Genomic DNA, 9,678 nt, shown 5'->3' with positions numbered 1-9,678 from the left:
CTGCCCCCAATATACACAGCCTCCCCCACTATCAACACCCCCCTCAGGGTGGGACAATTGTTACAATAAGGAACCCACATCGACGCATCACTGTGACCCAAGTCCATTGCTTACACGAGGGTTCGCTCTAGGTACGTGCTATGGGTTTTAACAAATGTATTGTGACACGTCTCCGCGACTACAGTATCCCGCAGAACAGTTCACCTGCCCTAAAATTCCTCTGTGTTCCATGGATTCATTCCCTGCCCCCAACTCTGGGCAACCACTGAGCTTTCTACTGTTTTAATGTCTATGATTTGGCCTTTCCCAGATGTCATAGAGTCGGCATCATATAGTCTGTAGCCTTTCGGATTGGCTTCTCTTAATTAGGAATGTACATTTAAGATTTCTCCATATCTTTCCAAGGCTTGACAGCTCACTTTTTTTTTTTTTAGCACTGCATAATGTTCCATTGTGTGGACGTGCCAGTTTACTTATCCAATCACCCGCTGAAGGACATCTTGGCTGCCTCCAAGTTTTGGTAATTATGAATAAACCTGCTATGAACACCATGGTACAGGTCTTGTGTAGACCCAAGTTTTCAATGCCTCTGGGTAAACAGTAAGAAGCAAGACGGCTGGATCTCCTGCTAAGAGTGGGTTTAGTTGTGGAAGAAAGTGCCAGACTGTTTTCCAAAGTGACTATGCCCTTTTTCACCCTCACCAGCAATAAAGGAGAGTCTCCCTTGCTGGACATTCTCGCCAGTATTTGGTGTTCTCAGTGTTCTGGATGCGGGCCATTCTAATAGGCAATGAGCTCTAATAGAGCTCATTGTTTTCATTTGCATTTCCCTGATGACATACGATGTGGAGTATCTTTCCATGGGCTTATTTGCCATCTGTGTATCTTTTTTAGTGAGGTGTCTGTTAAGATCTTTGGCCCATTTTGGAATCAGGTTGCTTTATTTTTTAATTGCGGTTTTAAGAGTTCTTTGCATATTTTGGATCAGAATCCTTGATCAGACATGGTTTTTCCAAATATTTTCTCCCCGTCTGTGGCTTATATGCTCACTTTGCAGAGCAGAAGTTTTTTATATTAGTGAAGTCCGTTTGATCAATTCTTTTTGTAATGGATTGTTTGGTGTTGTATCTAAAAAATCAGTGCCAAACCCAAGATCCTCTAGGTTTTCTCCTGTGTTCTCCTCAAGAGACTATACAGCTTTGCATTTTACATTCCAGTCTATGTATCCTCTTTAGTTAATTTTTGTGACAGGCATAAGGTCTGTGTCTAAATTCATTTTTTTAACATGTGAATTGAGCATTTGTATGATTCCGTTTTCTCTCATTTCTTAGCATATCAGTTATGCTTTTTGTGTTTAGTTTTTTAGTAGTTGTCCTAGAGTTTGCAACATACATTTGTGACTAATTCAAATCTACTTTTAAATTCAAAGTATGACTTATGACTAATTCAAATCTATCTTATAATAACAAAATAATCCCAATTCCTCCCTCTCATCCCTTGTATCATTGCTGTCATTCATTTCACTTATTACAAAAGTGAGTATATATATATATATACATATATATACACATATACATGTTGTGTACACTTATTTGTATATATTCCCTTTTGTATATTTATTTGTGTATGTGTGGGTATATATACACACACAAAGCATACATAATCACATGCATTACTACTGTTATTATTTTGAGCAAACTGTTATGTGATAGATCAATTAAGAATAAAAAAAATTTAAGTTTTCTTAAAAGATTTTATTTATTTGTTTGACACAGAGAGAGAGAAAGAGAAAGCCCACATGTGCAACCACAAGCAAGGAGGATGGCAGGCAGAAGAAAAGGGAGAAGCAGACTCCCCTCTGAGCAGGAAGCCAGATGTGGGGCTCAATCCCAGGACCCTGGGATCATGACCTGAGCCAAAGGCAGACGTTTAACCAGCTGAGGCACCATGGCGCCTGAAAAAATGAAGTTTTTATTTTACCTTCACTATTCCTTCTTTGCTCTTCCTTCTTTTCAGATCCAAGTTTCTAACCTATATCACTTTCTTTCTCTCTAAAGAACTTCTTATAACATTTCTTGCCAGGAGGGTCTGTTGGCAACAAATCCCCTTAACTTTTGTTTGTATGAGAAAATTTATCTCTTTTTCACTTTTGAGGAATAACTTTGCAGGGTACAGAATTCTAGATTGGTGGGGTTTTTCCCTCCCACCGCTTTAAATATTTCACTCCTCTCTCTTCTTGTTTGCATCATTTCTGAGAGGTCAGATGTCATTGTCATTAGAGTAGTTTTTCCCTTTGACTCCTTTTGGGATTTTTTCTTTGACTTTCTGTAGTTTGACAGTGATATGCCTAGACGTAGTTTCATGGCATTTCCTCTGCTTGGTGTTCCCTGAGTTTCGTGGATCTGTGGTTTGGTTCCTGGCATTATCTTGGGAAAATTCCCAGTCATTATTGTTCCAACTATTTCTTCTCTTCCTTTCTCTCTTTCTTCTCCTTGTGGCATTCCCATGATGCTTATGCTTTTGCAATTGTCCCACAATCTTGGGGATTTTTTTTTTTTTGTCTTTGTACCCTTTGCTTTTCAGTTTGAGAAATTCTCTTGACATGCTTTCATGCTCAAAGATTCTTTCCTTAGTCATGTCTAGTCTATTACTAAGCTCATCAAATATTCATCATTTCTATTACAGTGGGGTTTTTTTTTTTTAAGTTTATTTATTTATTTAAATAATCTCTATACCCAACAGGGGGCTTGAACTCACAATCCTGAGATCAAGAGTCACATGCTCCTCTTTTTTTTCATTAACATATAATGTATTATTTGTTTCAGGGGTACAGGTCTGTGACTCATCAGTCTTACACAATTCACAGTGTTCACCACAGCAATACCTTCCCCAGTGTCCATGACCCAGCCACCCTATCCTTCCCATCCCCTTCCCCTCCAGCAATGCTCAGTTTTTTCCCTGAGATTAAGAGTCTCTTATAGTATGTCTCCCTCTCTGGTTTTATCTTGTTTTATTTTTCCCTTCCTTCCCTTTTGATCCTCTGTCTTGTTTCTCAAATCCCTCATATCAGTGAAATCATATGATAATTGTCTTTCTCTGACTGACTTAGCATAATACCCTCTAGCTCCATCCACGTTGTTGCAAATGTAAAGATTTTGGTTTTTTGATGGCTGCCTAAGATTCCATCATATATATATATACCACATCTTCTTTATCCACTCATCTGTTGATGGACATCGAGTCTCCTTCCATAGTTTGGCCATTGTGGACATTGCTGCTATAAACTTTGGGGTGTACGAAGTCACATGTTCTTCTGAGTGAACAGGCCAGGTGCCCCATCTATTACAGTGTTTTTGATCTCCGGTGTTTCTTTTGGTTCTTTCTCAGGATCTCCATCTCTCTGCTTGCATCACCCATCTGTTCTTGCATGCCATCTACTTCATCTATTAGAGACCTTAGCGTATTCATCATAGCTGTTTTGCATTCCAGCATCCCAGTCATATCTTGTTCTGATACTTGCCATGTCTCTTCAAATTGTGTTTTTTGCTTTTTAGTATGCCTTGCAAAGTTTTCTTAATAACCACACATGACGTACTAGATAAAATGCCTTTAGTAGCATTGTGGTGAGGTAGGGAGGGTGGGGAGAAGCATTCTCCAGTCTTATAATTAGGTTTTGGTATTTTAGTGAGTCTGTGCCTCTGGACTATGAGCTCCAAAAGCATCTCTCAGGGTTTTTTCTCCCTCAAAGAGAGACAGGATATCCAGAATAGGCCGGAAGTGGGTATCTCCCCTCCTCCAGGTCAATATGGTCTGATAACAACTGAGGAGCTTAATTTACACCTGGGGCCTGATTTTGATAACAAATGGAGCTAATGCTGAAATGGGATAAAACTTTTGAGTCATTGGAGGGAGTCATTGGAGTACATTGCCATAGGCATGTAGCATGCATATGGCAAGGACATGAATTTTTGTAGCCCGAAAGCAAACTGTGGTAGTTAGTCTTAAATGATGGCCCCAAACAATTCTGCCCTCCCTTTACTATCATACTGTGCCTCAAAGGAAGAGGCAGAGTCTGGCTCCCACCCCTTGAAAAGGGGCCATCTTTAGTGATCCTCGACAAGAGAATACAGCAGGCCTGATGTTCTGGGACTTCTGGGCTAGGTTATAAGAAGACTTTCAGCTTCCTCCTGGAATTCTTTTAATTCTTGCTCTTGGGATGCTTCCCCTGGGAAGCCTGCCATCACTATATTGTAAGAAGTCCAAGACAAAGGACACGTGTAGACTCTACAGTCAACAGTCTCATGTGAGCTCCCAGCCCACAGCATCTACTGCCAGCCATGCAAATGAGCCATCTTGGATGGCAGCTCATTCAAGTCTTCAGATGACTCCAGGCCCAGTTGCCACTTGACTGCAAATTCCTAAGAGACTCTAAATGAGAATGACCCAGCTAAGCATAGTCAACTCACAAAATTATGAGTGATAACAATAAACATTTGTTTTAAGCTACTACGTTTTAGAATATTTCGTTACACCAAGAGATAACCAGACAACTTCTACTGTATGATTCCAGAGACCCAGAAAAGAATGGGTGCCACCAGTTTTAGTTTGATAAAGGAAAACAACAAATTACTGTACACTAAAGAGGAAAGACAAGTATACATCACATAATAGATGTTCAACAAACACTTGTTGCACGAACAAGCAAATGAATAAATGAAAGTGGACACGGCAAGAACAGATTTCTCCTCCTTTCCAGGTGAACAAAAAGTTCTGGCTCTCTTCTGCCACCAGGAAACAAGGCTGTGTCCCCAGCCGGCCCTGGCCATGATGGAGGGGTGGGCCTAAGGACCTTTCCTATCATCCTACTCTAGAAAACGGAAGAGGCTTCCTCCACAGAGTTCTGGCAGCCTCCTTCCCTCCTCCTCCTCTCCATAGCTCTCCAGTCCTGTTCAGTTCACAAGCATTTTCCTTTCAGCCTACCACACGTTTCTATACCATTACAATGGTAAAGATTAAGTAATTAAGAAAATGACTCTCCCTTTAAAAAAAAAAATTATTTATTTATTTGAGAGAGAGAGTGAGAGAGAACATGAGAGGGCAGAATGTCCCAGACAGAGAGGTAGACTCCCCATGGAGCTGGGATCCCGACGCGAGACACGATCCTGGGACTCCTGGATCATGACCTGAGCCGAAGGCAGTTGCTTAACCAACTGAGCCACACAGACACCCTGACTCTCCCTTTTCCGACTCTCCAGCAGTTCACCAGACCCCATGTTGACTCCAGGAATGCCTTAAAAAGGTCATGGGAGCCCAAGTCTGTGTTTTCTGCAGACATCCATGCAAAGGAGACTCTGAATAGGAAAAGCTCTTTAATTTTCATTGAGTCTTGGGGTCTGGACTTATTTCTTCCCCAGTCACTTACTGTGAAAACTTAAGCAAAGAAAGTACTTAGATTCAGTCCAGTTTCTCCATCTATGAAGAGGGAATCATTGTCCCCACATCACACAGTTATTGTAAAAAGTAAGACAGATGCACTGAGAGAATGTTTATTCAAATTAGCACAGAGCCTGGGGCGCCTGGGTGGCTCAGTGGGTTAAAACTTCTGCCTTCAGCTCAGGTCATGATCTTAGGGTCCTGGGATGGGCCCCACATCGGGCTCTGCTCAGCAGGGAGCAGAGCCCGACTTGTGATCTCTGCCTACCTGTGATCTCTGTCTGTCAAATAAATAAATAAAATCTTTTAAAAAAAAATTAACAGAGTCTGGGTTCATTGCTCACCCAATGAATGTCTATTTGATGATTTTTCCCCCATAACTTTAGGACAAAAAGTTGCAATATTCCCTCCTGAGAACCTCAGACTTTGGGGTTTCTCTCTCAGCCTAGTTCAGAAGTACCACCCAAAATAGTTTCCTAAGAGAGTACTAAAACCGTGTCCTTCTTTACATGCTAAAGCACTATTAGTAAAGGAATTATTTACATGGGGTTTCCGCTCTAAATTCTTTTTCCTCCCTTCCCTTCTCTCTCGCCTCCCTTGGGAAAACCGCATCCCAGCTGAATCAGAGATTACGAGGGTTTCTCCACTCTGACCCTGAAGATCTCCCTCTGCACCTCCTGAGTGTTCCTTCCCCCAGCCTCTTTCCCCAGGAAAGTAAATTCCTTTCACTCCTCAGCAGCCACTTGGCGTTCCTCAAAAGAACTGAGCAGCAGCCTGATAGAAAGGCTATAGTACTAGAAAGAGATCCAGGACATGCTAGTTAATTTTGTTGTCGACTTGACGGGGCTAAGGGATGCCTAGAGAGCTGGTGAAGCTTTATTTCTGGGTGTGCCTGTGAGGGTGTTTCTGGAAGAGATTTGCATTTGAGTTGGTGAACTGAGTAAAGCAGATGGCCCTCCTGCATGTGAGTGGGCATTATCGAATACACTGAGAGCCAGACTAGAACAAGAAGGGTGAATCTGTTTTCTCTGCCTGAGTGGAGACATCCTTCTCCTCCTGCCCTCAGACATTGATACTTCCAGTCCTTGGCCTTTATACTCAGGCTGTTTACCACTGACTTTCCTGGTTCTCTGGCTTACAGAGAGGACATTGTAGGACTTCTTTGTCTCCATACTACATGACCAGTTCCTTTAATAAATCTCTCTCTCTCTCTCTCTCTCCCTCTCTTCTCTATCTATCCATGCACCTATGAGTTCTGTTTCTCTGGAGATGTCTGATTAATACACAGGAGTTCTAGTGTCCAGTTTTGGCTCTTTCATCCACAGAATTACCTAAACACGTGATGAGTGCATGATAAGATCCCCGTCCCTAGAGATACTCAAGCACAGTTCATAAGACAGCCTTGGGAGACCTTCAGTTCAGTGAATAAGTGAATGACATAATGAACTTTATCTTGATGGCACTAAAGAGCCATGGAGGAACCCTGAAGTAGTTTACACTTGTCATAAAACTTGTTTTAGGCTTGGTCATGGCACAAGGACACTTTCGGTTCATAAAGGTTATCGTGGAAGTAAGGCGGAGAGCAGACGAGGGTGGGAGAGGAGGAGAGTCTGGGACACCATTGGGAAAATATTGTGGTGACCCAGGGACACATCAGGGAGGCCTGAACTGGGGCACTGCCCCTTGACCTTGAGCAATTCCCTCATTCAGTCAACAAAAATTCATCAAGCCCCTAGCATACCTAAGTCAGGCATTGAGAATTATTACTGAGGGCAAAGGGGTAGAGACCACATTGTCTTGTTATTTAATGATTCTAATTAACTTATTCCATGGCCAAACTGAAGAGTTCCTTTACATTTTTCCCAATCAACAGGAACTGACTTGAATTGAATACAAGCGTCATGATAAGCCACACTGCTTTCGAGGTAGACCATCAAGCCTTGGATAGGAGAGATAGATGTGTGATGTCACTAAGGACAACGAGAAAGTTCCCACATCCCAGTTCCTAAAGAACCCACAGATGTTAGCACATCGTCAGCTGAAAGAAACACAGTATGTCAGTCTGTATGTTTTCTTTAAAAAGTTCTTAAGGAGCGCCTGGGAGCCTCAGTTTGTTAAGCGACTGCCTTCGGCTTGAGTCATGATCCCAGAGTGCTGGGATCGAGCCCCACATCAGGCTCCCTGCTCAGCGGGGAGCCTGCTTCTCCCTCTCCCTCTGCTGCCCTGCCTGCTTGTGCTCTCTCATTCTCTCTGTCAAGTGAATAAATAAAATCTTTTATAAAAAAGTTCTTGGGCCCATGACTGCTTTGCAGAGGCCCTGGTCAGCTGCGTGCTCCGGCCTCACATTGTCAGAACACCACTCCCCAGCTCCTGCTGAGGCTCCCATGAATCCTTAACGAAGGAAGTAGAGGGAAGAAGTTTGGTTTAACAACAAAGGCAAGGAGAGGAGGAAAGAACATTCTTCATTGTGTTTCTAAAAATAGCTCAAGTCAAGAAACTTCATTCCAAGTTGTTCGAATATGAGAAATTAAATAGAAATGTGGTGTTGTCATTATTCCAATAGTTTATTGGAAGCAAAGCACATCATTTTGATTTGCATGACAGCACAGACAGAAGACAATCTTCTATCCAGTCTCGTGCAAAAAAAACCATTTAAGGCAACAGGGTCCACCTTTGGTTTGTGAGCTCGTTAGTCTGGGGCTTGGTATGTGCCTGTGAGAGAGGGATCAGGACAAAAATGACCAACAAGATCAAAATGGCGGTACATTTGTCCACTGCTTCTGTTTTCACCTTCACTTTCCGTCTATATGCTCTGGCTCTTCATCTCCATGCCAGGAGAATATGGAAATTAGTCTTAGCTCTCCACTAACAGATCCTAGACTCTTAGACCCTTGACCTGCCTGGGTCTCAGTTTCTTCATCGGTGATGTGGGAACAATTTCACAGCCTGAGTACTTCTTGAGCGGCTGCGAGCATCCCGTGAGATTACCATCCATGGCGTGATTTGAAAAGTTAAAGGTGCTATGAAAGCACAAGATGTTGTTGACTCTCCAATCATCAGCCATTCGTGCCCGAAACAGCGAATCCCACTCTAACACCCCACATACTTCATTCATTCATTCACTCATTTGTTCACTCATGCAACGAGTATTTTTTTAGTACCCACCCTGTGTTAGGGACTGTTCTGGGCACTGAGGGTATATCAGGAACAAAACATCGTTCTTGCAGCTTATACCATAATGTGAGAAGATAGATAATAAATCAACAAATAGGGGCACCTGGGTGGCTCAGTGGGTTAAAGCCTCTGCCTTCGGCTCAGGTCATGATCCCAGGGCCCTGGGATCAAGCCCCGCATCGGGCTCTCTGCTCAGTGGGGAGTCTGCTTCCCTCTCTGTCTCTCTCTGCCTGCCTCTCTGCCTACTTGTGATCTCTGTCTGTCAAATAAATAAAACCTTTTTAAAAAAATAAAAATAAATAAATCAACAAATAGAAACTATGTCACGCAGTAGAAATAATATAGAGAAAAATAAAATATATGATGAAAACCCTAAGTCTAAATACTACTCTGATAGAAGACAGTGCCTGTGTGCACGTGTGCACATGTGTATGCACATGTGATGAGACGGAACATGTGTGGAGAAAGCAGGGGGAGGGAAGGGGAAACAGGATAAGAGGTAGAAGTACCATAGAAGTGCATGTGTGTAAGGATGATTTTGCTGGTAAGATTTGGGATGGAATTGTTTTGGAGTTTGGAAGAACATAGAGTCCAAGACCTATTTATTCTATGATTCACTGTTCTGGCTTTGTCTGGACAGGGGTGGGGAGAGAGTCTAGACAAGGTGTCCCGTGGGGCTCAGCAGCGGATGACCCAATTGTGGGAAGCAGAATGTGAGTGACTGGGGAATGGCCCCTGTCATGGCCCCTTCCCTGTCAGCACTCCCTGAATGTTGAGATGAGAATGAAGTGGCACCTTCCTGGAATCTTCTAGAACTTCTCATGGTTCTCTGGTTCCCAAGCTTAACTCCTTCCTGAGAGAACACTGACCTGGAAGCTCTGAAGGCCCAATCGTTGTGCCCTCCCCAGGAGGTGAGAGCGCAGGCTCTTCTCCCCACCCTGACTCCAACCAGACTGTTTGTTCACCTGGGCTCACCTGGCTTGTTCTGGCTCTGATTCTAGAAGAGGTAGCTTACGGCCATTTCAGGCCACAGTGGATCCTCCATATTTGGTCCCTATTATCAAGTTAGCC

At 42.9% G+C, this 9,678-nt stretch overlaps 1 long non-coding RNA gene across 1 annotated transcript; it reads left to right on the top strand.

Moving 5' to 3' along the window:
• The first annotated feature begins 233 nt into the window (after positions 1 to 233).
• LOC116572191 lies at positions 234 to 1,857 on the top strand. The gene is made up of 3 exons (XR_004278156.1): positions 234 to 320; positions 435 to 520; positions 1,776 to 1,857. It is a non-coding gene; the product is annotated as an uncharacterized LOC116572191 (long non-coding RNA).
• The last annotated feature ends 7,821 nt before the right edge of the window (positions 1,858 to 9,678 follow it).

Source organism: Mustela erminea, chromosome 13 (genome assembly GCF_009829155.1).
Source record: "Mustela erminea isolate mMusErm1 chromosome 13, mMusErm1.Pri, whole genome shotgun sequence".
NCBI classification, from domain to species: domain Eukaryota; kingdom Metazoa; phylum Chordata; class Mammalia; order Carnivora; family Mustelidae; genus Mustela; species Mustela erminea.
Note: the sequence above shows the minus strand (reverse complement) of the source record. Positions and strands in the feature narration are given on the sequence as shown.